The sequence below is a fragment of the Scyliorhinus torazame genome, chromosome 11 (genome assembly GCF_047496885.1).
Source record: "Scyliorhinus torazame isolate Kashiwa2021f chromosome 11, sScyTor2.1, whole genome shotgun sequence".
Lineage (NCBI taxonomy): Eukaryota > Metazoa > Chordata > Chondrichthyes > Carcharhiniformes > Scyliorhinidae > Scyliorhinus > Scyliorhinus torazame.
Genome location: NC_092717.1, coordinates 207,178,738 through 207,206,155, shown reverse-complemented (window position 1 = coordinate 207,206,155; position 27,418 = coordinate 207,178,738). Strand labels below are relative to the sequence as shown.

General features: G+C 47.9%; 1 protein-coding gene across 2 annotated transcripts in view; it reads left to right on the top strand.

Annotated features, from left to right (window-relative positions):
- The window catches only part of col22a1 (collagen, type XXII, alpha 1), a 481,125-nt gene that overhangs the window by 24,902 nt on the left and 428,805 nt on the right, over nucleotides 1–27,418 (top strand). The gene's annotated exons all lie outside the window — the stretch shown is intronic.

Genomic DNA, 27,418 nt, shown 5'->3' with positions numbered 1-27,418 from the left:
CCGGCTCGGCGGGGGGTCGGAGAATCCCGCCCCTGGTTCTCAATGCTTCAAATGACTCCAACATTCCCTCTACTGGAGATAAAAAATACGGTTCTGGAAAATTGTGCATCACAGCATAGAATCTTAGGCTTAACAAAGTCATATTTTAACATAAACAGTCCCTCTCAAGGAAAATAGACAAAAATCTTGAAATAGGGCAGTAAATGCCTCATGTCAGAAAATTTGTTTACAGAAGGTTAATGAAAAATATGACCATTCCCTGGTGAAACACAATGAGGGAGAGGGAAATTGTTCATTGATCAGAGACACCGTTTTCCCAAAGAATTGACATAAGTCTTCATAATGTCAATAAAGGCAGTGCTCTGGGTCACTGTCCGTGTGGAGTTTGCACATTCTCCCCTTGTTTGCGTGGGTTTCGCCCCCACAACACAAAGATGTGCAAGGTAGGTGGATTGAACACACTAAATTGCCCCTTAATTGGAAAAAATGAATTGGGTATTCTAAATTTATTTATTTAAAAAAATAAAGGCAGTACTGTCTCATAGAATCGTAGATTCCCTATAGTGTAGAAGGAGACCATTCGGCCCATGGTGTCTGCACCAGCCCTTGGAAAGGGGGAGGGGCACAGTAATCGGAAAGCCCCTTCAGATTGGGGGCGGCCATTCCAAAGGGAACTGGGAGCGCCGGCCTTCTTTTAGCTCCCAGTCCACACCTGAACACGGAGATCGCCCAACCCAGCCCCAGCCATTCCATACCTTATTCACTCTGGAACTCCTCGTACTTACATGATGTGCGCTCCTGGAACTTCATCTCAGGCACAGCACTGCAGTACGTCTTCTGGCCACTGCAGCACTGTGCCTGGAGGGGATGGCGAACTGTCAGCCAAAGTGATTGGCTGACAAATCGCCAAAGCAGGACTTTCATCCGAGTGTGGACAGAAGTCGCGCCTGCTGCCAATCAATGTTCAGTGTCTATAGGTGTCGCTGGGGATGTGATCCGCATCGACTCTCTGGATGACGGGTGTTGAGCGCTTGCCATCCTGAAAAGTCAGGCTGTGGATGCACTGGAATTACACTTGAGGAGTGTCCTTATTGAAAGAGCCCATTATGTATCAGGCAACTTAGCGAAACAGGCAAATTCTTGCTGAGCTTCTACTTCTTTCTTTATGAAGGGCAGCTCGAGTAGACAGTTCAAAGCTTCATGACATGGTATACTTAGATTTTCAAAAGCTTTTGATAAAGTTGTTCCTGAAGGGCTAATACCAATTCTCAAACATTAGGAATTCAAAGTGAAACCTGAATTTAGATAAGGAGTTGACTGAAATAAATGATGCAGCATTTAGTTGTTAGGGGAGTGATGTCAGGGCTGTGGAGATCACTAAGTGGAGTGTTACAGGGTTTGATGTCGGATCCCTTTCTTGACCATTGTTACTAACTTTATACTAAAAGGCAATGCAAACTGGTCAAGTTCACAGAGAGCAGCAGCTAAAGATCTAAAAAGGAGGTGAATAAAAATTAGTTGTAAATCAGTGGCAGATGAAATTGAATATAAATACGTGCAAGGCATTTGAAATTGGAAGGAAAATAAATGCCTGATGTACATGTAAAATGATGCAGAAATAGTTCAATATAAGATGGAAAGGGATGGGCGGCATGGTGCGGCAGTGGTTGGCACTGCTGCCTCATGGTGCCGAAGACCTGGGTTCAATCCTGGCCCCGGGTCACTATCCATGTGGAGTTTGCATAGTAGCACAGTGATTAGCACAGTTGCTTCACAGCTCCAGGGTCCTAGGTTCGATTCCCGTCTTGGGATATTGGCTGTGCGGAGTCTGCACGTTCTCCCTGTGTCTGCGTGGGTTTCCTCCGGGTGCTCCGGTTTCCACCCACAGTCCAAAGATGTGCAGGTTAAGTGGATTGGCCGTGATAAATTGCCCATAGTGTCAAAAAAGGTTCGATGGGGTTCTGGGCTACGGGATGGAGGTGTGGGCTTAAGTGGGGTGCCCTTTCCAATGGCTGGTGCAGATTCGATGGGCCGAATAGCCTCCTTCTGCACTGTAAATTCTATGATACCATGATTCTTCCCATGTCTATGTGGGTTTCACCCCCACAGCCCAAATATGTGCAGGGTAGGTGGATTGGTCACACTATTCCCCTTATTTGGAAAAATAAAAATTAGGTACTTTAAATTTTTTTTTTTATAAAGTTATAGATAGAAATGGATGGAGGGTATGATGATTGACTTGACATTTAACATGTGATCCGGGAATTGTCTTGGAGGATTCTCCTGCTCAACCACTGTAACGTCAGTCAAAAGTCAGCTGAAATCCAGTCTACCTGTCTCCCTCAAGTGTCTGCTAATCATTCGCCCAGGTTTTCAGGCAATCACGGAAATTCCTGGCGCTGTAATCATAGAACAGAATTACATGCACTGCCATGGTGTTTGTTATGGCTGCTAACTTATAAAAAGAGGGGCGGCACATGGCATAGTGGCTAGTACGGCTGCCTCATGGCGCTGAGGACCTGGGTTTGATCCCGGCCCCGGGTCACTGTCTGTGTGGAGTTTGCACATTCTCTCCATGACTGTGTGGGTCTCACCCCCACAAACTAAAATATGTGCAGGGTAGGTAGATTGGCCATGCTGAATTCCCCCTTCATTGGAAAAAAAAGAATTGGGTCCCCTAAATTTATTTTAAAAAATGTTTTTAACTTGTAAAAAGATATTTGAATTTCCAGTGACTGACAAAGTGGATCATACAATGATACTTCAAGTTCTAAGACTTTTACTGTAACAAACAATTAAAAAGCAACTATATATAAACATTACTCAATCGGCAGGTTATATTTTAAATTACAGAAATGTTTCTCCCATATACTTTTCAAAATGACTGAAAATCCCCCAACATGGTTATACTTTATTCTGTCCCTTAAGTAGACACTTTTATTCTCATTGTTACCGTGTGCTGGTCTACAGTCCACCCACAGTTATTACAGATGTTCCTACTATTGTCCACAGGTGTGAATATATTGAAACTTCTTCTGAGTAAATCAAACTGGGTTCTGCTTTCAACTTCAACCACCCAAGTTTGTTGTAAGGCAGAATTTAGAGCAGCTCACATGACCGCTTCATTCTACCATTTCACCTTAAATAAACTGTAATTATGCATTCATTGAATAAAATTTGGCAGGTGTTTTTGAAAGCAGCACAGTCCATGGTCAGGCTTCACCTTGAGTACCGTATTCAATTTGCTTCACCATAAGGTAAACATTTCAGGTCATGGAGGCCATGCAGAGAAAGGCAAAGTGGCAGATCCCAAACATCAAAGGATGTACCAACACAGACTGTAGAAGCTAGAGCTTTATAGTCTTGAAAGGGGGAAATAGAAGTCTGTGGGATGGGGTGTGGGCCTTTCAGAAGTATACAAAACATTAAATATTGCATAAAAGCAAATTACTGTGGCTGCTGGAATCTGAAACAAAAACAGAAAATGCTGGAAGATCTTAGCAGGTCTGACAGCACCTGTGGAGAGAGAACAGAGCTAACGTTTTGAGTCTGGATGACTCTTCGTCAAATACTGCAGATCAGGTTAATCCAAAACCCCGCCTTAAATTATGCCAATATGTCAGGCATAATCCAGAATTGCCGAAAGGCATGTTTAATGTAGGTGTCAGGAAAATCAATGGATTGACCAGTAGTTAGGATGGCAGTGGAGAAAACCTTAGGGGGAAATTTTTATTTTCTGGTGAGCAATTGAAATGGATTGGCTTCAGTTCAGTTCATTAAATATATAAAACGGAAGGAAGCCAAAGTGAACAAATGAGACAATTAGAGAATGAGACTGAGGAAATTATGTATTTTGGATGACTGGGGAAATGATAATCGGGAACTAGGAAATGGCAGAAGAGTTCATTAAATACTTTGCGTTAGTCTTCACAGTTGAAGACATTAATAATATTCCGTTCTGAATCCCGCTATCAGGTCGTAATTTTGAGTGGGTGGCCTGACACTGAGGTGCAGTAGCTAGTCCCTAGCCCCTCTTCACCCATCATGCAAAACCTGTCCCCCCCCGCTGACAAGTAGGGGTATCTTTCCCCCCCCCCTCCCCCCACTGGAATTGGTGGGTCACCCCATTTTTTGCACGCACACAATCGGGCCGGGGTTGCCCTGCCTGGGTGTTGGGGGGGGAGCCAAGGGCCCTCCCATAGTGCATTCAGTCTGGGTGGGGAGGTCGGGGATCTCTTTGGGGGTCTCGAGGCTGGAATGCTATTGAAAAATGGTGTCCTGATCTCTTGCTACACTGGGGAGTTCCAGCGAGCAGTGTACAAAACGGCCTCGGCCGCGAATTTCCCACTGAGGCTCCTTATTCAAAGCGAGTCGCGTTGAATAGCCATGTGTTTCTCGGCACTGCGAACGCTGGGAAACACGTGGTTAAACGCGCTCGTTATGCAACTTTGTTCCCATTTGGTTGAATCGAGCCCATAAAATCAAAATGTAGCGGATGCTGGAAATCTGAAAGAGAAACAGAAAATGCTGGAAAAGCTCAACAGGCCTGGCAACATCTTTGTTGCCAAATCTGCTGAGTTATTTCATCATTTTCTGTTTTAATAATTGTGGAAACATGCAACATCGAGTGTCCATGTCCCTTGTACTGTCGTCATGCTTATAAAATAACAACGTGACCTGTCCAAATAGGGATAGTTTGTGACTTTGTGAGTGGAATTTAGAGGTAGCGTTGCTCCCATGATATTGCTGCTCTTTTTCTTCTGGCCTGTCGAGCCTACAGGATTGTTGACACAATTATAAATGTTCCACCAAAGTATAATGAATGTCCAGTCAAGTGTAACATTGTCCCTGAAAACATTTTAGCTAGGACATAACCTTGCAGCTCCCTACTTTGTGCAAAACTAAATCTAATGTTGGTATTCAAAAGAAACGTTCCTGCTGGGACTGAATGATGCATTGTCCTTTTCTAGCCGGCCTGGTTTTGAATCCATTCCATTATAAGGGATGAAAGTTTCCAATCCCTGCAGGTTATCAGGGTTTTCTTGAAATGGATTTGGCCAATTGTAACTGAATTTCTAGTACATGGACCTATTAGATTGTAAATTTCACACTGACTGCCCATGAACACAGCAGATGTGGAACTGTCACATTCTCAAAGTCCAGAATGTGAGAGGTAATTTTACATTTCCATCAAAGGCCCTGTGCGATGGAAGCATCGGGCCGATTTTCAGCCCGCATCCGCCGTCAGAGAGAACGGCGACGCAGGCGGGAAATCTGGAGAAAATTGGGAAACATTTCCTTAATTGTTCACGCCTCTTGTCGGCAACTGTAAGTATATTCACTGGCGGGGCGTGGATTAGAGGGGAGGGATATGCCCAGACAGTATCCCTTGGCACTGTCCACTAGCACTGCCCCCAGCACTGCTCCCCCCCAGGCTTAGGTTGGCATGGCCAGTTTGCACTGCCAGGTTGGCACTGTACCAATCTGGCCATGCCAACTTGAGCCAAGGGGCAGTGCTGGGGGAAGTGCTAGGGGCAGTCCCTCTTGGGAGGCACATGGCGTGGGGTTCCCATTATGCATTGTGGGAAGGGGCAGCTTCAAAGCTATTGAGGCATGCAGGTACGGAAGGGGCGAGGGCAGTGGGAAGGGTAGGGGGGATTTCCGATGATACTTCCACGGAGGGAGGGCGGAGAGATCCCAATGATTGTGGGGGTGACAGAAGACAGAGTCCTCTGATTGTGGGGAAGCAGAGTGGGGAGAGAGATCCCAATGCTTGTGAGGGGGAAGGAGAACGATCCCAATGATTGTAGGGCAGGAGGGAGATCCAAATGATTGTGAGGGTGGGGGTGGAGAGAGATTCCATTGATTGTTGGGCTGGGAGAATTGATGATCAGTTCTGATCGGGTGCCCTTTAAAGATGATGACCCGATCTCTGTGGAGCGGTCCTTACTGCTTCTATCATGCCAGACTTACGGTGAAAACCCCGCCCACTCATTTTTTTTGTCGGACAGGCTCAATAACAGGAATGGAAACTGATCTGTGCAGCTGGAGAACTACACACCGGCTTTCAGTCAGAGCCTGACACTTTGAGAAATGTGGTCAAATACCACCCATACAGTCAGAAATCAGACATGGGGGACAACTGGCTTGAATTTCTACTGACTGAAATGATAGAAACTTGATTTGCTGTCAAGAGTTGAGCTGGCTTGCAATGCAGAACAATGCCAGCAGCGCGGGTTCAATTCCCGTACAGGCCTCCCCGAACAGGCGCCGGAACGTGGCGACTAGAGGCTTTTCACAGTAACTTCATTGAAGCCTACTTGTGATAATAAGCGATTATTATTAAGAGTAAAATGTGTTTATCCAACTTCAAGCTTCCTTATGGGATCATAAACCTGCAAAATTACCCTTAATTATCCTTAACTTAATTAAGTGCAAATCCCCAAACTCTAAAATGGCTAAAACATACTTAGGAAATAGAAGCAGGAGGAGGTCATTCGGCCCTTCTAGCGTGCTCTGTCATTCATTATGAGCACGATTGATCAAGTTCCATACCCTAACCCCGCCTCTCGCCTTCCACCATAGCCCTTTTTTATTGAAATCATTGAATCCCTACTGTGCAGAATGAGGTCATTCAGCCCATCAAGTCTGTACCGATCCTTCAAAAGAACACCCCACTTCGGTCAGATCTCACCCTATCCCTGTAACCCCTCCTGACCTTTTTGGACACTAAGGGGCATCATGCTGCGTATTATAAAGATCAATATTAACTCAAACAGTGGCACAGTGGTTAGCACTGCTACCTCACAGTGCCAGGAACCCGGATTCAATTCTGGTCTCGGATGACTGTCTGTGTGGAGGTTGCACTTTCTCTCCAAGTCTACATGGGTTTCCTCCGGGTGCCCCAGTTTCCTCCCATAGTCCAAAGCTGTGCAGGTTAAGTGGATTGGCCATGCTAAATTGCTCCTTAATATCAAAAAGGTTAGATGGGGATTACTGGGCTATGGGAATAGGGTGGAGGCCTGGGTTAAGTCGGGTCCTCTTTCCAAGGGCGGCTACAGACCCGATGGGCCGAATGGGCTCCTTCTGCACTGTAAATTCTGTGATTCTATGAATGTTTCCTCCCACAAATCCCGAAAGACATGCTTGTTAGGTGAATTGGACATTCTGAATTCTCCCTCAGTGTACCCGAACAGGTGCCGCAGTGTGGCGACTAGGGGCTTTCCACATAACTTCATTGCAGTGTATTGTAAGCCTACTTGTGACAATAATAAAGAATATTATTATTAAGCTAAATAACACCCACTTAATATTTAACCTGACTGTAGAACAACATCTTGCAATTATGTAGCACCTTTAACATAATAAAACATCCCAGGTTATTTCACAAGCAATTTAAAAGTGCTGAAACAAAGTTGAAATTCAGGAGATATTAGGACATGAGTAGGGCAGGGCTAGATTTTACGAAGTACCTTAAAGGTGTTCAGAGAGGTGGAGAGATGCAAAGAATTAGAATTGCCTACAATTAAAATTTAGGCATGCTGATGGAGTGATGACAATAGGGAATACACAGGAGACATGAATTGGAGGAGTGTAGAAATCTCTGAGGGGTGTAGAGCTGAAGGAGGTTAGAGAGATTAACCCTGCCATTCGTGATAATCAACACAGTAAAACAATTGTCCCTTAAGCTTTTTTTTAAACAGGTTGCCATTCAACGTTTGTCAGGTTCTAAGAATCCCAAGAGGGGAAATAGTTTAAAGTTGAAGTGTTTGGCCTAAAGCGATGAAATTTCACATCAATCAAAGTCCAATGCTGCTGTTACAGTGCTCCACCTGTTTTCCCGGAGTGGAGAAAGACCTAAAAGGAGTGTACTCCTTGTGATACTTGTGATACAAATCACCTAATCCAAGATTCATGCCCTAACAGTACTCCAAAAACTTTAGTTTAGCAAATAATATCAATTTGTCGGGAAATGCTAAGGAATTAGCATTTTAGCGGTTGAATAAACTTGGTTTGTTCTCACTGGAACGACGGAGGTTGAGGGACGACCTGATAGAGGTCTACAAAATTATGAGGGGCATAGACAGAGTGGATAGTCAGAGGCTTTTCCCCAGGGTAGAGGGGTCAATTACTAGGGGGCATAGGTTTAAGGTGAGAGGGGCAATGTTTAGAGTAGATGTACGAGGCAAGTTCTTTACACAGAGGGTAGTGGGTGCCTGGAACTCGCTACCGGAAGTGGTGGTGGAAGCAGGGACGATAGTGACATTTAAGGGGCATCTTGACAAATACATGAATAGGATGGGAATAGAGGGATACGAACCCAGGAAGTGTAGAAGATTGTAGTTTAGTCGGGCAGCATGGTCGGCACGGGCTTGGAGGGCCGAAGGGCCTGTTCCTGTGCTGTACATTTCTTTGTTCTTTGTTCTTTGAATTGGGACTTAATTCATTTGGAAGAATATTTTTTCAAGGTGCTCTGATTAGTTTTCATTGTGAAGGGAAATGACAAAATCCAAACCATGGGCTGGATTCTCCATCCCACCGTGCCAGATTTCTGGCTCAGCACGCCGGCGGGATGCTCCGTTTTGCCGGCTTGTCAATGGGTTTTCCCATTGTGGGGCAGTCCCACTCTGTCGGGAATACCCCGGGCTGCAGGCAAAACAGAGCATTCCGACGGCGGAGAAACCAGCCCCATATACTTCACAATGGCAAAGAATTCTAACACCAGGGACAAACATTAAACAGCTATGGTGTCACTTTATTTATCGTTGGGAAGCAGGAAAATGTGTAGGCCATTCTGCCCCTCAATATTTTTCTATCATTGTGTCAGATCATGGCTGATTAGACCCTCAATTCCACTGAACACAATCCTCTCAAACTTGGTTCACTTCCTTTGTTTTAGCACATGCAGTAATCACCAATCCAGGCAATAACTTCCGCAGTTGCTCAATGGAGCTCTCTGAGACCTCCGCTGCATATTATCATGGGGCCAGTCTTCAATGAAATGAGTAATTAATTGGGCTGCTCCGCAGCTGCAGTCCGGGTTCCCTGCAAGGCTCCGCTTGTGCCAATTTGTTGCACAAAGACTTTGACCAGTGTGGACATGCTTGAGGCGAGCCCAGCATTGGCATGGCAAGTTGAGGCCGAGTGGGCAGGCTGTGGGATCTGTTATGAGGAAATGCTTTATAACGGTGACATATTGATTCCATTCCTGCTGCCACAGGGCCTCTGCTGTTATCCCTTGGCATGGTGGGTTTAGCCATACAGGCTGGCGTGATGCGAGGTGAACAACAGGTGGATTGGTAAGGTCCTTGTATAGTGGGAGGCTTGAGTTGATATAAACCTTATCCAGGGGCTTTCTTGTTGCAAACTCCCTCCTTATGTAAGAGGGCGGAATGTTGCTCAGACTGGGAGCCTGGGGAATTGAGTTGATCGGAGGTTATCTGAGATGAGGGTCGAGTAGACAGTGGCAAGAGTTGAGGTCCTTAAAGTTTGAGCATCTGCACCCATGAAGAGCCAGCAAGTTTGTTGAGGAGGTTGTTCTGCGTTTTGATCTGTGCTGCTGTCTTGCTCAGATGTTCTTTGTATGTCAGTATTCGGTCAAGGGTAACACCAAGATAAACAGCTTGTTGTTCATGATTCAGTTTCTGCATCATCCTGACAGGAAAGTGGCACAATCCCTGGTCAGATAGCACATTGAGATGTTGAGTTCTTGCCATTATGGAGTGGCATATAGTTGAGACTGTTGTGTTGCTGTTGGGCTGAAGGTTCTGTACTTTGCAGTCGCTAGCCAGCTTTGCCACATTATTACTTAATGTTGCCCCTAGTTTAGAAAATGTCCCAGCCTGAGAGGCACAGCAGATATTGTCAGCATCCATTTAGTGACGGAGTTAGATCTAACACACTGCCTTTTCTCTGCAAAGCCTCCACGACCTGAATGTTTCCCTTACAGTTCAGTAAATTATACATAGTACTCAAGATGCAGTCTGACCAGAGATTGTGTGGTTTAATAAAGAGATCTTCCAGCTTCTCCTCAACAGATGCAGAAATATAGTTGAACATCCTGTCCAGTCCATTTAATTCTGCTCTGTGTTTTCAGCAGCAGCAGTTTCCTTGGTTGGCTTCCATAACTTCAGTGGATGATTGTCAGAAACTCTGGAGAGACTCGTAAACAGGACTTCAGTTGATTTTCCACTTAAGTTACATCTTGTTGTAATCTCGCCCAGCTACCGTTTAATATCCAACACATTTCTCCCTCTTTTATTCTGATGACGAGTCAAATGGACATGAAAGTTTAACACCGTTTTCTTGCCCCACAGATGCTGCCAGATCAACTGAGTTTTTCTGCATTTACTGTAAATTGCCTTATCTTCAATTTAATCTCCCACCCATGTATCCAATGAGAGATTTTATTTAACTCCTTTTTTGGAGTTTAACTGCAGGATATATCTTGACATTCTTCCCTTGTTTAACATTATCTATGAACTTGACCAGTTTGAATTGATTTTCTCATATCCATGTTTATCTTAACAGCAGCTCTTAAAACATTCATCTGCTTCTGAGCCAAGGTGGTGGTGCATGGGAGTGCTGAGGGGTTATTTTCTTGATAACACTTTGGCATTGACTTTTAAGAGATGCATGGAGGTTGCCATGTTCTCAGAGTTTGCCCTCCTTTCACTTCACCTCCACTCAACATGTCTTATGTATCTCTCACTATCGGCACCAGGCAGAATAACGTAGCTCAGAAACATTCAATAACGACAGGCCATTTTAGCCCATTTATCTTTGCCTTCATCTGAGATAAATTCACCAAATCACTGCTAGCAGATTTACCCCGTCTCCTTCTTCAGTCTTTTCAACTTTATTAGTTGAAATACCGGCTACAATATTGGTTTTAAGATAAGGTGAAATCATAGGCAGCCTCCTCCTCAAATATCAAACAATTAGGAGGCGATTCTCCCAAATGGAGCCCAAGTGTTTGCGCCATCGTGAACGCCGTCGCGTTTCACGACGGCGCGAACCGGACCCGGGTACGACCGATTCTGACCCCACCGTGGGCCAGCACGGCACTGGAGTGGTTTCTGCCGCTCCAGCCCCCTTTCCCGGCATCAAATGGGCACTGCACCCTACCAAACCGCGCATGCGGAGTTGGGCAGCGCCAACCTGCGCATGCGCGGGGGACTTCTTCCGTGCGTCGGCCCCAACTCAACATGGCGTCGGTGTTCAGCGGCCGGCTGCACATGAAAATAGGCCCGGGGGGGGAGAGGCCGTCCCGCCGATCGGTGGGTCCCGATCGCGGGCTAGACCCCCATCGGAGGCCCCCCGTGGACGGAGTCCGCTCCCCCCCGCCACAGGCCGCCACCCGACCGTTCGCACAGAGTTCCCACCGGCAGCGACCAGGGGTGAATGGCGCCGGAGAGACTCTGTCGTATCCGCGCAACCGCTTGGCCCATCCGGGCCGGAGAATCAGCGGCCCCGCCAATTTTTGCGGCCCGCGGCCAGCGCCGCGCCAACCGCTCCAGCGCAAATGGCGCCAATTCTCCACACCTCAGAGAAATGCGCGCCGGCGTCGGGGTGTCGTGGCGCAGTTGCGGGAATTGTCCAGCCCGGCGTGGGGCTCTGAGAATCGCCCCTTAGTCCTACCTGCAGGACTTGATTGGGCATCCAGTGCCCAATATGTTATGAGGTAGTATAGACTTGGCAGCGTCGGCTGGAGCAGCGGAGACCACTCCGGCACCGACCTAGCCCCCTTGGAAGGGGTGAATACCTGATAATTGTTGACGCCGGAGTGGTTCACACCGCTTTTCACGTCGGCATCAGAACTTGGCCGCCCGATTGGAGAATCCCGGCCTTGTTGTTTCTTTTTATTCACTGATTTGTCCTTCAACTTCTTTCTTCATCTGAAAATTTGATTCCAAAGATGAGTCCAAAGATGTGCAGGTTAGGTGGATTGGCCATGCTAAATTGCCCTTCGTGTCCAAACAAAAGATTGGTTGGGGTGACTGGGTTACGAGGATAGGGTGGAGGTGTGGGCTTGGCTCGGGTGCTCTTTCCAGGGGCCGGTGTAGACTCGATGGGCCAAATGGCCTCCTTCTGTACTGTAAATTCTATAATTCTATGATCCTATGATCCCTGCTGGATTGTGTTCCATAAACATTGGCCATTTTTCTTATCTTCACTCAAATGGTTACACTTTTGCATTGTGCCCGGCAGCATGTTATTAAACTCTGTTGGGGTGGGAGGGGGGGTGGGGAGAATTTGAGCCAGATCCTGTCTCCACCTTAACTGACTACATTTGTGTGTTTTCCGGTATGGCAGACAGAGCAGCAATTAAATCCTGGAGATTTGGCAGAGTTATCCATTCCTTGGGACAGTTGGCACTGAGGTCGCCACTGACGTGGCTGTCTATCAGAACAATGTTGACATCTCAATGGAATCAGAGCCCTGGGATGTTTGTGGTGGAGTGTCTTCTCACAGGTGCTCTTTTAATGCTCTCCATGCCTAAACACAAGGAGCAAATATGACCACATTTAGCAAAAGTGTACCGTCTGGCTGGCAGCTTTTACTTCTGTTTTCCCCTTTCATCATTGTGGCTTGATTATGATAGGCATTGTCGAGCAGTGCTCCTGTTTACTTGGGCGGAACACTGTTGCAAAGTATACCAATTTAGTTGTGGGATGGCCTGTGGCCAGAAAGGGCAGGCCCCATTGCTAACTTCGTGAGGTCCATTTTTCAGATGTCTTGGGCAGCTAACCTAACACAGGCATTCGTCCCCTTGAATATGCTAATGTAGGGCCTAATGCCTGATTCAGACCCCTTTACAAAATTAATTAACCACCAGTGACACAATTGTAGGGTCGACCATTTTCAATGTTTTCAGTAATCCCTGCCCAGAAAGTGAAAACGGTTCAAACCCGTATTCTTATTTCCCATTTTATTGTTTTTACCTCTGGGTGGGCTACCAACAGGTAAACTGTATAGTGTTATAAAATAACCTTTCTGTGGAGCTGGAAGTTCCAACTTTTGAATTGGGAATGTTTATGCTCTTGTAGACAGGAGCAGAAGGCAATCTTGGACAGCTTACAATTAGATGTGTTCAAGGTGTGCCCAGAATGCTTCAGCTGATCTTTAGGAATCTAAGATCTTAGTACTTGAAATTCTGTCTTGTTATCAATTGGATCAGGAGATGATGGTTTCAAGTCCCTCTCCAAAGACACACATGCATAATCTCAAACCACATCCAGGACAGTGCTGGGGGAGAGCTGCACTTTTGGAAATACCGCCTTTTAGACCTTTTAGATCATACGTTAAAGCAAAATCCCTTTGCTCTATCTGGGAGATGTAAAATATTCCATGGTGCTATTTTGAAGAAGACTAGGGAGGTTCTCCTGGGTCCAAGTCAATATTTATCCCTCAAAATAAGAACAAAATAATATAAGAAATAGGAGAAGAAAACAATACCACACCTTGAATCCCACTGCCATTCAATACAATCTGGATGATCTTCTACCTAAACTCCACTTTCCTGCCCATTCACCATATTCCTTGATTCTCTGAGAGGCCAAAAATCTTTCAATCTCAGCCTTGAAAATACTTAATAATGGAGCATCCATAACTCTCTGGAGTGGATTCACAACTCTCCAATTTCACAAGCCCTCTCTTTTCATGACTAAGTCAGCATTCTGCTTATCTCCAATTGCTCTCCTTTTGAAAATTAACCTTTCCTGTGGTACTTTATCAAAACCCTTTCAGAAAACCAAGGGGAGGTTTTAGCGTCGTGGTAATGTCACGCGACCAGTAATCCGGAGGCCCAGGCTAACACTCTGAGTACATGGTTTCAAAACCCCACCGCAGCAACTGGTGGAATTAAAAAAACTTGATCAATACATCTGGAATTGAACACTGGTCCCCATAATGGTGACCATCAATTGCTGTAAAACCCATTGGTTCTTTAACGTCCTTGGGGAAAGAAATTCTGTCATCTTTATCTGGCCTGGTCTGGCCTACATGTGATTCCAGATCCATTGCAATGTGGTTGACTCTTAATTGTCCTCTGAAATGGCCAAGCAAGCCACTCAGGTCAAGGGTGATTTTAGGTGGGCATTTCGGCTGGCCTTCCCACCGAGTCCAACATACAATGAAAGAAGAGTGTACTACATCTGCTGCCCATCCCCCTTTATCTACTCTACTTCAAAAAATACTCTTATAAATTTGTTAAACACCTTTTCCCTTTGTTGACTCTGGCTGACCATACAATGGTTTCCGAAGTGCATTGTTAGAACATTTTTAATAATAGATTCCAACATTTCCTGACCACTAATGTCAGGCCAACCATTCTGTAATTCCCTCTATTCTTTCTTAACGCTTTCTTCAATTGCAGTGTTACATTTTGCAACATCTAATCCATTGGGACCATTCTTATTTCCTAGGCATTTTGGAAAATCATTATCCAATACATCCATTATTTCTCCAGCTTGCTCTTTTAGAACCCTAGAATGTAGCTTCACCAGTCATGGGGATTTTTTGGTTTTTAGTCCCTTACACTTTTCGAATGCTGTCCGCAGAATCCTCCAGTCCACAGGAAGCGCACCCATTCCCACTGGTTTCCTGATGGCGCGAGGTGGCCACAATGGGAAACCCATTGGCCGGCTTCGGGAACAGAGAATCCCTTTGCTGGCGGGGGGTTTCGGAAAACGCAGTTAGAGGACCAGCGAATCCTGCCCATCTCCTCTGTTGGGATTGCTTACTTTAAGTTCCGCACTCTTATTAACCAATTGATAACTCCCTTTATCAGGTATATTAATGTATATCCTATATTGTATTTGTTCAAGGTCTTTGATATTTCCTCATTACCCGTGATAATTTCTCCTACTTCCACTGCCACAGGATTAAGCCTTACTTTAGATACTCTCCTCCGGCGGGCGCCAGATCTCGCAGGGAGACCGTGTCCTGTCGGCCATCAGGGTACTCCACATAGGCGTATTGCGGGTTGGCGTGAAGGAGATGCACCCGTTCCACCAACAGATCTGACTTGTGCGCCCACACATGTTTCCGGAGCAGAATGGGTCCCGGAGCTGCTAGCCAGGTCGGAAGTGGCGTTCCAGAGGAAGACTTCCTAGGAAAGAGGAGGAGGCGCTCGTGAGGGGTTTGATTCGTGGTGGTGCACAGCAGGGACCGGATAGAGTGAAGGGCATCTGGGAGGACTTCCTGCCAGCGGGAAATTGGGAGACTCCTAGACCGGAGGGCCAGCAGGACGGCCTTCCAGACTGTTCCATTCTCCCTTTCTACCTCCCCGTTCCCCCGGGGGTTGTAACTGGTCGTCCTGCTCGAGGCTATGCCCCTGCTGAGCAGGAATTGACGCAGTTCGTCACTCATAAAGGAGGACCCCCCTGTCGCTATGGATATAGTCGGGGAAACCAAACAGTGTAAAAATGGTACCGAGGGCTTTAATGACCATGGACGCTGTCATGTCGCGGCAGGGGATGGCGAAAGGGAAACGGGAGTATTCGTCAATGACGTTCAGGAAGTACGCGTTGCGATCGGTGGAGAGGAGGAGGCCTTTGAAATCCAAACTGAGGCGTTCAAAGGGTCGAGAGGCCTTAACCAGGTGCGCTCTATCTGGCCTGAAAAAGTGCGGTTTGCACTCAGCGCAGATCTGGCAGTTTCTGGTGACTGTTCGGACATCCTCGACGGAGTAAGGGAGGTTGCGGGCCTTAAGGAAGTGATAGAAACGAGTGATCCCCGGGTGGCAGAGGTCCTCGTGGAGGGCTTGTAGACGGTCCACTTGTACATTGGCACATGTGCCGCGAGATAGGGCATCGGATGGCTCGTTCAGCTTTCCGGGACGATACAAGATCTCATAATTGAAGGTGGAGAGTTCGATCCTCCACCGCAAGATCTTGTCGTTCTTGATCTTGCCCCGCTGTGCATTATCGAACATGAAGGCAACCGACCGTTAGTCAGTGAGGAGAGTGGATCTCCTACCGGCCAGGTAATGCCTCCAGTGTCGCACAGCTTCCACTATTGCTTGTGCCTCCTTTTCCACTGAGGAGTGGCGGATTTCTGAAGCGTGGAGGGTTCGAGAGAAGAAGGCCACGGGTCTGCCTGCTTGGTTGAGGGTGGCCGCCAGAGCTACATCCGATGCGTCGCTCTCGACCTGGAAGGGGAGGGACTCGTCGATGGCACGCATCGTGGCCTTTGCGATATCCGTTTTGATGCGGCTAAAGGCCTGGCATGCCTCTGTCGTCAGGGGAAAAGTAGTGGACTGGATTAGTGCACGGGCCTTGTCTGCATACTGGGTGACCCACTGGGCGTAATAAGAAAAGAAGCCCAGGCAACGTTTCAGGGCTTTGGCACAGTGGGGGAGAGGGAACTCCATGAGGGGGCGCATGCGTTCAGGGTCGGGGCCTATCACTCCATTACGCACTACGTAGCCCAGGATGGCTAGACGATCGGTGCGGAACACGCATTTTTCTTTGTTGTAAGTGAGGTTCAGGGCGTGAGCGGTCTGGAGGAATTTTTGGAAATTGGCGTCGTGGCCGCAGATGGTGACGTTGGCGAGATACGGGAACGTGGCCAGTAAACCGTGCTGGTCAACCATGCGGTCCATCTCTCGTTGGAAGACCGAGACTCTGTTCGTGACGCTGAATGGACCCTTAAAAAGTGGTATAACCGCTCGTCTGCTTCGAAGGCAGTATAGTTGCGGTCACTGGGATGGATGGGGAGCTGGTGGTAGGCGGACTTGAGGTCCACGGTGGAAAAGACCTTGTACTATGCAATCCGATTGACCATGTTGGATATGCGGGGGAGAGGGTACGCATCTAGCTGAGTGTACCTGTTGATGGTCTGACTATAGTCGATGACCATCTTCTGTTTCTCCCCGGTCTTAACAACTACCACCTGGGCTCTCGAGGGACTGTTGCTAGCCTGGATGATGCCTTCCTTCAGCAGCCTCTGGACTTCGGACTGGATAAATGCTTGGTCCTGGGCGCTGTACCGTCTGCTCCTTGTGGCGACGGGTTTGCAATCCGGGGTGAGGTTCGCAAACAAGGAAGGCGGTTTAACCTTGAGGGTCGCGAGGCCGCAAACAGTCAGTGGGGGTATAGGGACGCCAAATTTAAAAGTTAAACTCTGGAGGTTGCATTGGAAGTCCAACCCTAGGAGTGTGGGTGCACAGAGATGGGGGAGGACATACAGCCGGTAATTTTGGAACTCCCTGCACCGTTAGGTTAGCGATGCAGAACCCCGTGATCTGAACGGAGTGGGATCCCGCCGGCAGGAACATTTTCTGGGTGCTTGGCCGAATTACGAGGGAACAGCGCCTTACCGTGTCCGGATGAATGAAGCTCTCCCTGCTCCCAGAGTCGATAAGACACGGCGTCTCGTAGCCATTCACTAGGACTGTAGTGGTTGCAGTCTGGAGCGTCCGGGGTCGTGACTGGTCGAGGGTCGTCGAAGCCAGACGTGGTTGTTGAAGTTGAGCATCGTAATCAGGCAGTATGTGGCCGTCTGTGTCGGGGTCCTTCAGCCAAGATGGCAGCGTCCACGGATCGAGCGCGGTCGGGGGTGGACAAAATGGCGGCGTCCGTTGGCCACACGTGGATCGCTGGGGGGGGCTGGGTCTGTGGTCCCGTTTCTTCCCCGGAGATAGCGGCGACCCCGCAGGACTTGCACACCGTCGCGTAGTGGCCCTTCTTCCCGCAGCTTTTGCAGGTAGCCGCGCGGGCCGGGAATCCCTGCTGAGGGTGTTTCGGCTGGCCACAAAAATAGCAGCGGGGCCCCCCCCGGTTGGTCTGGTGTTTTGGCCGCGCAGGTTTGTGGGGGTGGGGGGGGGGGTGTTGGAGAGTCGACCGCAGCGGTGGTCCACGGAGCCCAAGGGGCTGTAGTGCGGTCGGGGGTGTAGGCGCGGGCATTATGCGAGGCCACATCGAGGGATGCCGCCAGGGCCCGAGCTTCTGTAAGTCCCAGAGATTCTTTCTCCAGAAGCCTCTGGCGGATCTGGGAAGAGGCCAAACCTGCCACATACGCATCGCGGACCAGGAGCTCTGTGTGTTCACTCGCTGTTACCGACAGGCAGTTGCAGTTTCGACCCAGGATCTGCAGGGCGTTATAAAACTCGTCCAGCGATTCCCCCGGAAATTGCCGTCGTGTGGCGAGCTGGTAGCGAGCAAAAACCTGGTTGGCGGGCCGGATGTAGATATCCTTCAGCGCGGCGATGGCACCGGTGAAGCCGTTCTCGTCCTCGATAAGGGAGTAGACGTCAGGACTCACCCTGGAATAGAGGACCTGCATCTTTTGTTCGTCAGTCGGTGTGCCGGGGGCCGTTCGGATGTAGCCCTCAAAGCATGCCATCCAGTGTTTGAAGATAGAGGCCGAGTTAGCTGCTTGGGGTGCGATGCGCAGGCACTCCGGGGTGATTCGGAGCTCCATGTTCCCACGTCATTTTCTTCAATTTAAATTCTGCTTAATAAATTGTAGCACCATCAATATAACGCGAGGCAGGTTGAGGTAATGTCAATTGAAGGCTTTATTAAGCAGAACTTTATCCCCAGCAGCGTGGTTACAGAATGCAGCTGCTGAGGGAAATGGAGGGAAAAACTGGGTTCTTATACCGGCATTTCTGGGTGGAGTCCAGTAGGTGGCAGATCCTATCAGGACCTGGCATCCCTCCACCAATAGCCTCTCGACACGTGGTGTACTGTATTACCCCTAATACATACCACCACAACTACTTCACGTTTTATTTACTACCATAGTCTGTTTACCCAATCATCCTTAGCCAGCTTTGCTCTCATGCCAACAAAATTGACTGTTTCAGTTTAAGATTCTTGCTTTGGACTTGAATGTATCACTCTTACACTTAATAATGATCATTCTTACACTTAATAATGGAATTCAGTTGTCTTATCAATATCTTTTCCCACCTTTTTTTTTACTATGAGATTACTAATTAACACTGCCTTATGTATAATATTATATATAAAATAGCTTTATCCCAGGTTCATTCCACAAAGTCTTGTTCAAAAAAACTGTTACGATAGCATTCTGCATATTCTAAACTACCTTCACTGATGGAATTTGTCTGGTATGCATGAAGCATAGATCTTGTAGCATTGTGGTAGCATTCCTATCTCTGGGCCAGAAATCTAAGGTTCAGGTCCCACTTCACTACTGATGTCACTCAAGGTGTATTCGTAATAAGGTTGATTATGAGTGTGTCAATCCTTCCAATATAGTAGTGAGTACTGCTGCCTCACAGAGCCAGGGACTGTGGTTCAAATCCAGCTTGGGTAACTGTCTGTGGAGATTGCACTTTCTACCCGTGTCTGCGTGCGTTACCTCCGGGTGTTCCGGTTTCCTCCCACAGTCCAAAGACGTGCAGGTTAGGTGGACTGGCCATGCTAAATTGCCCCTTTGTGTCCAAAAATGATGTGTAGGTCAGATCAAGTGGTTAATGGGATAGAGCTCGGGACTAAGCTTTGGTGGAGTTATCTTTCAGAGAGTCGGTGCAGACACGATGGACCGAATGGCCTCCTTCTGCACTGTAGGGATTCTCTGGGTGGGATTCCCCAGCCCTGGGCTGGTCCGGAGAATCCCCACGAACTGGCCACGCTGCCCAGACACCAGCACAGTTGGCGCGGCGCCAGTCGTGGGCCGCTCTACGCAGCCGGCCGCCAATTCTCTGGCCCGAATGGGCCGAGCGCCGGAAGAAAAGAGCCGAGTCGCGCCGGCGCCGTTCTAACCTGCTCTGGGCCGGTGGGGCCTCGGCGTGTAAGGGTTGGGTGGCGGCCTTTGGGGGGGTAGGGGGGGCCCGATCCCGGAGGGGCCTCCGATGTGGCCTGGCCCGCGATTGGGGCCCACCAGTCATCAGGCTGGCCTCTCTGGCTGGGGGCCTCCTTTCCTATGTGCCGGCCCCTGTATTCCTGCGCGTCGGGGCCGGCGCATTGAAGGAGGCCACTGCGCATGCGCGTGTTGGCGCCAGTGCCACTGCGCATGTCCTCGTTGGCACCGGCGCAACTGCACATGCGCAGGTCCCGCGGCACACAGTTTGCACCGGGATCTGCAGCTGGAGCGGCGCGAACCGCTCCAGCGCCGCGCTGGCCCCCTGTAGGGGCCAGAATTAGTCGTGGGAGCAGCCCGTTCACACCGTCATAAAACGCGACGGCATTTACGACGCCGTGGACACTCTGCCACGGGATTGGAGAATCCCGCCCACTGATATTCTGATTCTATGCCTAATGGCCGGCTGTAAGAATGGGAGAATTTCCTTGTCAGCTAAACTGCAGAAAATAACATCACGAAATGAAATGAAATGAAAATGAAAATCGCTTATTATCACGAGTAGGCATCAATGAAGTTACTGTAAAGTTTCCCTTCACCTGACCCCTTTCTCCCCACTTTTAGTTTCAAACCCTATCTACAATCCTTGGGCGAAATTCTCCCCCAACGGCGGGATGCCCGCCGACTGGCGCCAAAGCCGGCGCAAATCAGACGGGCATCGCGCCGGCAAAAAGGTGCGGAAGTCTCCGCATCTTTGGCGGCCTAGCCCCAACATTGAGGGGCTAGGCTGACGCCGGAGGGATTTCCGCCCCGCCAGCTGGCGGAAATGGCGTTTGTTGCCCCGCCAGCTGGCGCGGAAATGCGGCGCATGCGCGGGAGCGTCAGCGGCCGCTGTCAGTTTCCCAGCGCATGCGCGGGAGCGTCAGCGGCCGCTGTCAGTTTCCCGCGCATGCGCAGTGGGGAGAGTCACTTCCGCCTCCGCCATGGTGGAGGCCGTGGCGGAGGCGGAAGGGAAAGAGTGCCCTCACGGCACAGGCCCGCCCGCGGATCGGTGGGCCCCGATCGCGGGCCAGGCCACCGTGGGGGCACCCCCCGGGGCCAGATCGCCCCGCGCCCCCCCCCAGGACCCCGGAGCCCGCCCACGCCGCCTGGTCCCGCCGGTAAATACCAGGTTTGATTTACGCCGGCGGGACAGGCAATTCCTGGGCGGGACTTCGGCCCATCCGGGCCGGAGAATCCAGCGGGGGGTCCCGCCAACCGGCGCGGCCGGATTCCCGCCCCCGCCCAATCTCCGGGAGCGGAGACTTCGGCGGGGGCGGGGGCGGGATTCACGGCGGCCAACGGCCATTCTCCGACCCGGCGGGGGGTCGGAGAATGACGCCCCAGGTCATACAATTTGCCATGTTGTTGATCCTGATCAGTTTTAGTAGAACCCATCCCAATCGAATAATTCTCTCTTTCCTCAGTAATGGTGCCAATGCTCCATTATTCAAAGCCCTTTCTTACCACTCCTCTTTCTGAGTTTAATTCTCAAATCTGCTTGACTCTATGCCAATTTGCAGATGGCTCAGTTATCAATCCCAAGATTATTCTCATTAAAGTTCTGTTAAATAATTTGGAACCCAGCTCTTCAAACCATCTCATTCCAAGTTTTACCTAAGTCAGTGGTTTCTTCATGGACGGAGCCTGACAATTTAATCCTCTGTTTTCTTCTGGAAACTCTTGTCCAGCCATTAGGAGACGTCTTTAACCCTGACACAATCTTCAGTACTGTCAGACACAGAGAACAGTATCTAATCCCCTTGCTATCCTGTCCAATTTCGCACACCCTGCACTTGAATGGTTTCCTGCATCATGGTGCTGTGGCCAGTTTGCCAATCAACCTGACAGACCTTCTTGTCACCCACAAAGATAGCAAATTACCTTATGCTTTTGATCAAATTCAAGGGCTCAGGTTCTTCCATCACTGAAAAATATCTGATAATCATCATATTGCTGTCTGTGTGAACTTGTTGTTCACTAACTGGCTAGTATGTTTCCATTGAACCATAGATTAGAACCATAGAATTCCTACATAGCAGAAAGAGGCCGTTTGGCCCATCGAGTCTGCACGTCCCTCTGAAAGAGCACCCTACCCAGGCCCACTCCACCCTATTCCCGTAACCCAATAACCCCACCTAACCTACACACCTTTGGGACACTAAAGGCATTTAGCATGGCCAATCCACCTAACCTGCATATCTTTGGACTGTGGGAGGAAACCGGAGCACCCGGAGGAAACCCACGCACACACGGGGAGGATGTGCAATCTTCAAACAGATAGTCACCCAACGCCCGAATTGAAATTGGGTCCCTGGCGCTGCGAGGCAGTGGTGCTAACGAGTGTGCCACCATGTGACCCTTAATGTAATGTTTCCTGCATTGCAACAATGATTATATTTCAAACATACTTCATTGGTTGTAAAGTGTTTTTTGATACCTACTGATGCCAAAGCAAATATAAAGTCTCTTGGGAGCACGGGTAGCACAAGTGGATAGCACTGTGGCTTCACAGCGCCAAGGTCTCAGGTTCGATTCCCCGCTGGGTCACTATCTGTCAGATTCTGCACGTTCTCCCTGTGTCTGCGTGGGTTTCCTACGGGTGCTCCGGTTTCCTCCGACAGTCCAAAGACGTGCAGGTTAGGTGGATTGGCCATGATAAATTGGCCTTAGTGACCAAAAAAGGTTAGTAGGGGTTATTGGGTTACGGGGATAGGGTGGAAGTGAGGGCTTAAGTAGGTCGGTGCAGACTCGATGGGCCGAATGGCCTCCTTCTGCACTGTATGTTCTATGTTGTTCTATGTTTCTTGTTTGCTTGTTTTCTTTCTGACATTCCTATGCCGAAGTTGAGGATGTGCAAATCGCCAAGATCTTTGATGATGTGTGAATGGACAGTCGAAATCACCTAGCTGTGGGCCATTGCCATGTATACCTTAAACCTGGGCTCTGTCTATGTTTGTTCGTTTAATGCGTTTTCTCAAAAGGAAAAAGCTGCAGCAGGTTTCACTCTGTCACAGAAACACCTCTTTATCCAGAGATGTGCCTAATGACAGGGTGCTACATAGTCAGGTCAGTTGATAGGCTGAACTCAGCTGTGTTCATTCAGTAAACTGAAGTGGTGTTATTTATTGTGAATGACATGCCAGCTGGAACATAAATTTAGCCTTCTTCCGAACGACGGGTAGCCTGTGGCTTTTGGCCTTAGGTTCATCATAGTTGGTAATGGTCCTCAATTTGTGTTACAACAGAGTGCAATCATCAGCGAACACCATTGAATGTATGATAGTTTGTTTAATCTTGGTATTTGTTTGTGGCCTGCAAAAGTTGATTAGCTCTTCTTCCCGGCAACTATCTCAGCGTTACCTTGGTGTCATGTTTGACCCTGAGATAAGCTTCTGACTACATCGCCGTGCCATCCCTGACACTGCCTATTTTCACCTCTGAAGAATTGCCTGACTCTGCCACTGCCTCAGTTCATCTACTGTTGAAAGGCACATCAATATCTTTGTTAAGTCAGGGCTTGACTATTCAAATGTACACCTGCCTGGCCGGCCTTCCACATTCTACCCTATTGGCTGAATATTCATAGAATGTACAGTACGGAAGGAAGCCATTCAGCCCATTAAGTCTGCACCGGCCCTTGGAAAGAGCACCCTACTTAAGCCCATGTTTCCACCCCATCCCCATAACCCAATAACCCGACCTAACCTTTTGGGCACTAAGGGCCAATTTAGCATGGCCACTCCACCTAACCTGCACATCTTTGGACTGTGGGAGGAAACCGGAGCACCCGGAGGAAACCCACGCACACACGGGGAGAAAATGCAAATTCCACACAGACAGACACCCGAGGCAGGAATTGAATCTGGGACCCTGGAGCCACGAGGCAGCAGTGCTGACCACTGTGCTACCATGCTGCCCACTCTGTCACAGAAACACTCCTTTATCCAGAGATGTGCCTAATGACAGGGTGCTGCATAGTCAGGTCAGTTGGTAGGTTGAACTCAGTTGTTTTCATTCAATAAACTGCAGTGGTCTTATTTATTGTGAATGACATGCCAGCTGGAACATAAATTTAGCCTACTTCAGAATGATGGTTAGTCTGTGGCCTTTGGCCATAGTTTCATCATAGTTGGTAACGGTCCTTAAATATTACAGATGGACCCTCTCTGTCCAGTAGCAAAGTCGGTGGCGACCCACTCAACATTGTCCGACCTACAGCTGTAACAAGATGTGAGTGGGCTAAACAAGGGCTGAGTGAGTTTTCCACTCCTTACTAGAGAGACAGTACTGCCCTCAGCCATCTCCATCAGTCCTGATAGCACCAAGAGGGATGTGTGGGCACAGCCAGAACTGCAATGAGAAATAAGAAGTAGGTCCATGGACCCTGGAGCCAGATAAGTCCGGGTCTAAGACAGGGAGAGTCTGGGCAGGTTTGGAAGGGTAGGGGGATGTGGGGATAGAAAAATAATGGGGAGTTCAATCTTAGGGGGTCATGGCCCCTTATCAGCAAAGGTCAACCCCGAAGAAAGAACCCCCACTTCATTCCTGCTCTTTGAAGGATTTATTTAAATAATTGTGCTGCCCATTTCTACCCAAATGCCGACACCAAATACTTTATGTGGGCTGTGTAATATCAGGGTCAATTGGCAGGGTAATAAGCCGAATTGACCCTTGATTATGTATTTGAATAGGTAATATGTGTGGGGGGTTAATTTCAAGGGTGAATGGGAAGATAGTAGGGTGGGTGTGCTGGGCATCTACCCTATTCTATGTACCCCTTGCCAAAAACACATCCGGCAGGGAACATCATGCAAAGCTCCACTGCCTATGACCTTACTCATCCAAAGTTCCATTCAGCCATCACACCTATATTTGTTGACCTACATTGAATTCTGGTTAAGCAAAGCTTCCGTTTTAAAATTCTCAGCTTTGTCTTTGAATTTCTCCAGGACCTTACCCCTCACTGACTCGGCAATCTCCTCCAGCCCCATAGACCCCTGAATTGTCCACCTTCCTCTAATTCTCACCTCTAGAACACTCCAACTTTAATCCCTTCATTATTGGTGGGCCTTTCTCTGCTCCCGAGGCCATAAATTTTGGAATTTCTTCTCTAATTTTCTCTACCTCATTTTCCTCTTTGAAGACATTTTTTAAACCTTCCCCCTACTTCGACCAAGGTTTTGGTCATCGGACCAAACATCTCGTCATACCTCCTGTGAGGTATCTTGGGACATTCTATTGCCTTAAAGGCACAATATAAATAAAAGTTATTGTTCTATTCCTTTAGCATAGCCAGAGAACAGGCCAAGTAAGTTTAATTTGACTCTGTTGGTGATAGAGAATGCATTAGATCTTGCCACATTTCGAACTCCTCTCTCACATCCCATCGTGCATTTTTGAGTAAAATTAATACATTTGTCCTCACAACCATGATGCCTTCTTTGGCTTTGGCTGAGATTTTGTATGTAGCTTCATTCAACTTTGTCCGCTAGCTCCTAATCCATTTATCACTGATGTGTTGCTGTGACAGCCTCCATGGTAAGGATGAGAGGTGATGCGAAGCAACACCTTAAACCAGATTTGGGATTGGTCCATTCAACAGTCAGTTTCGCACTTGGCACAGGTACCTTTTACAATGATACAGCCAAGTACTTGTTCAATTCCCTTAGTCTTCTTAGCTGTAGGTGCATTATTTCCATCCCCCACCCTCTCCCCCATGACAAAGTGGAGTTCTGCTCCAGGTCCCGCATTTTAAGTTTGTAGACCACCATCGCTCAACCATTGATGCTGTTTCCCCTTCCCAAGTTCCCACCATTCCTCCCCCGATCCAACTTCCAATCTCTCTCCCCACCCAGCCTCCAATTCCGTATGACCTCAGTTTCTCCCTCCCCAACCCTCACTTAACTGAGAACCCCTATGTTACTTGCAACAACCCGATATTCATTGGTTCTTCGCCAGCTGGTTCAGCATGTTATGAGAGCTTAACGTTTAAATGACCTGAGGTCCCAATATCAGGGACAGCTTGGGTTTCAGATTTTAGATACAGGAATCACATTCTGTGCACACCCATCCCCATCCGACCTGGTCCTTGTGAGTGCTTAAAAACAAGCATCTCAAATAGTTTGTACACTGGACAGTATTCCTTTCATTTATTTTCAAGACATTTTTAATCACAAAATTCTAAAATCTACCTATTACTTCCTCATTTGCATTGAAAGGAGAAATGAAAATGGGATCTTAGATTCATGAACACTCACCCTCTTTATTACACCCTCACCAATTGCTGGTGATGCGAACACCTAAAGAAGGAAAAAAATATCAAGAGATTGATCTCATCTATTTTTCTATTATTTTCAACTTTGGTGCCTTCACTGTGGTTGCTCAAAATAAACTCACCTACACATCTGTACCGCACTGGGTGGCGGGGATTCAGGGGGCTGTGGGGGGATTGGGGAACACTGAGGCTGGGTCTGTCATGGGCTTTTAATATTCAACAGCAGATTGGCAAATTTCCGAGAACGAGATTCAGATTAGTTTTTTTTGAACCAGCGTTGGTCGGGACTTTATTCTGTTAGGAAAGGAATTCATGCTTTAAAATGTGATGCGAGTTGAATATTATCCTTCAGGAACAATTTGTGACTGCATTTCAGTTCATGTCACCAGTCTTCCTGGAGTTTAACACTCTGCAAAACATGGTATAGCTCTACGTCAATGTACGCAATTATTGCATCAGAAAGGTCATGGGCAAGTGTAGATAGGCTGAAAGATTACCCTAATCAATCACCAGGTCTCCTATTTACTGTCCGACTGCAGACAAGTTGAAAATAAAGTTCCACTAATGATTTTCTTGTTAGAAACACTGCCTGACGTTTTAGTGAGCGGTACAAATCAGCAAGGTCTTGGATTCAATCACAGTCTGTGTTAACCTCAGCTAAGATAAATGTAGAAATGTATAATCAGTGCTCCCTTCAACTGAAGAGGAAAGTAATCATCCAAAGTTACAACCACTGATCACTGTCCAGTGTCGTCTGCTGCAAGATGTAATTTGGGTGAAGATCAGATTGACCATCCAGGATTAAATCAGCATCTTTGGGAGAGGAGGAAAAGGTTTTTGAGGGACAAAAAATACACTCCAGGAATTGCGTGCTTAAACTTGGCTAACGCTTTAATGCAGTAGTGAGGGATCTGTGTTAAACTCAAACCTGTCTGCCCTCTCAGGTGAATGTAAAACATTTCCATGATAGTAATTGTACAAGGGCCGATGACGACAGCAATATTTTTCCATTAACTGACCAATTCACTCATCAGTTTATCCACTTGTTCATTTTGTTACCAATTGTGAGAGTACCCTAAGTTCAAGTCAGTTGCTGGATTTCCCCACATTTCAAAAGTTATGCACTTTAAAAAACACTTCATTGACATTAAAGGTGCTTTATAAAGATAAATGTTGTACATCCCTTTTAGCCAATGTACAAAATATTGCAATGTCTGAACTGCATTACATAGAACATAGAACTTTCAGTGCAGGAGGAGGCCATTCGGCCCATCGAGTCTGCACCAAACCAGTTAAGCCCTCACTTCCACCCTATACCCGTAACCC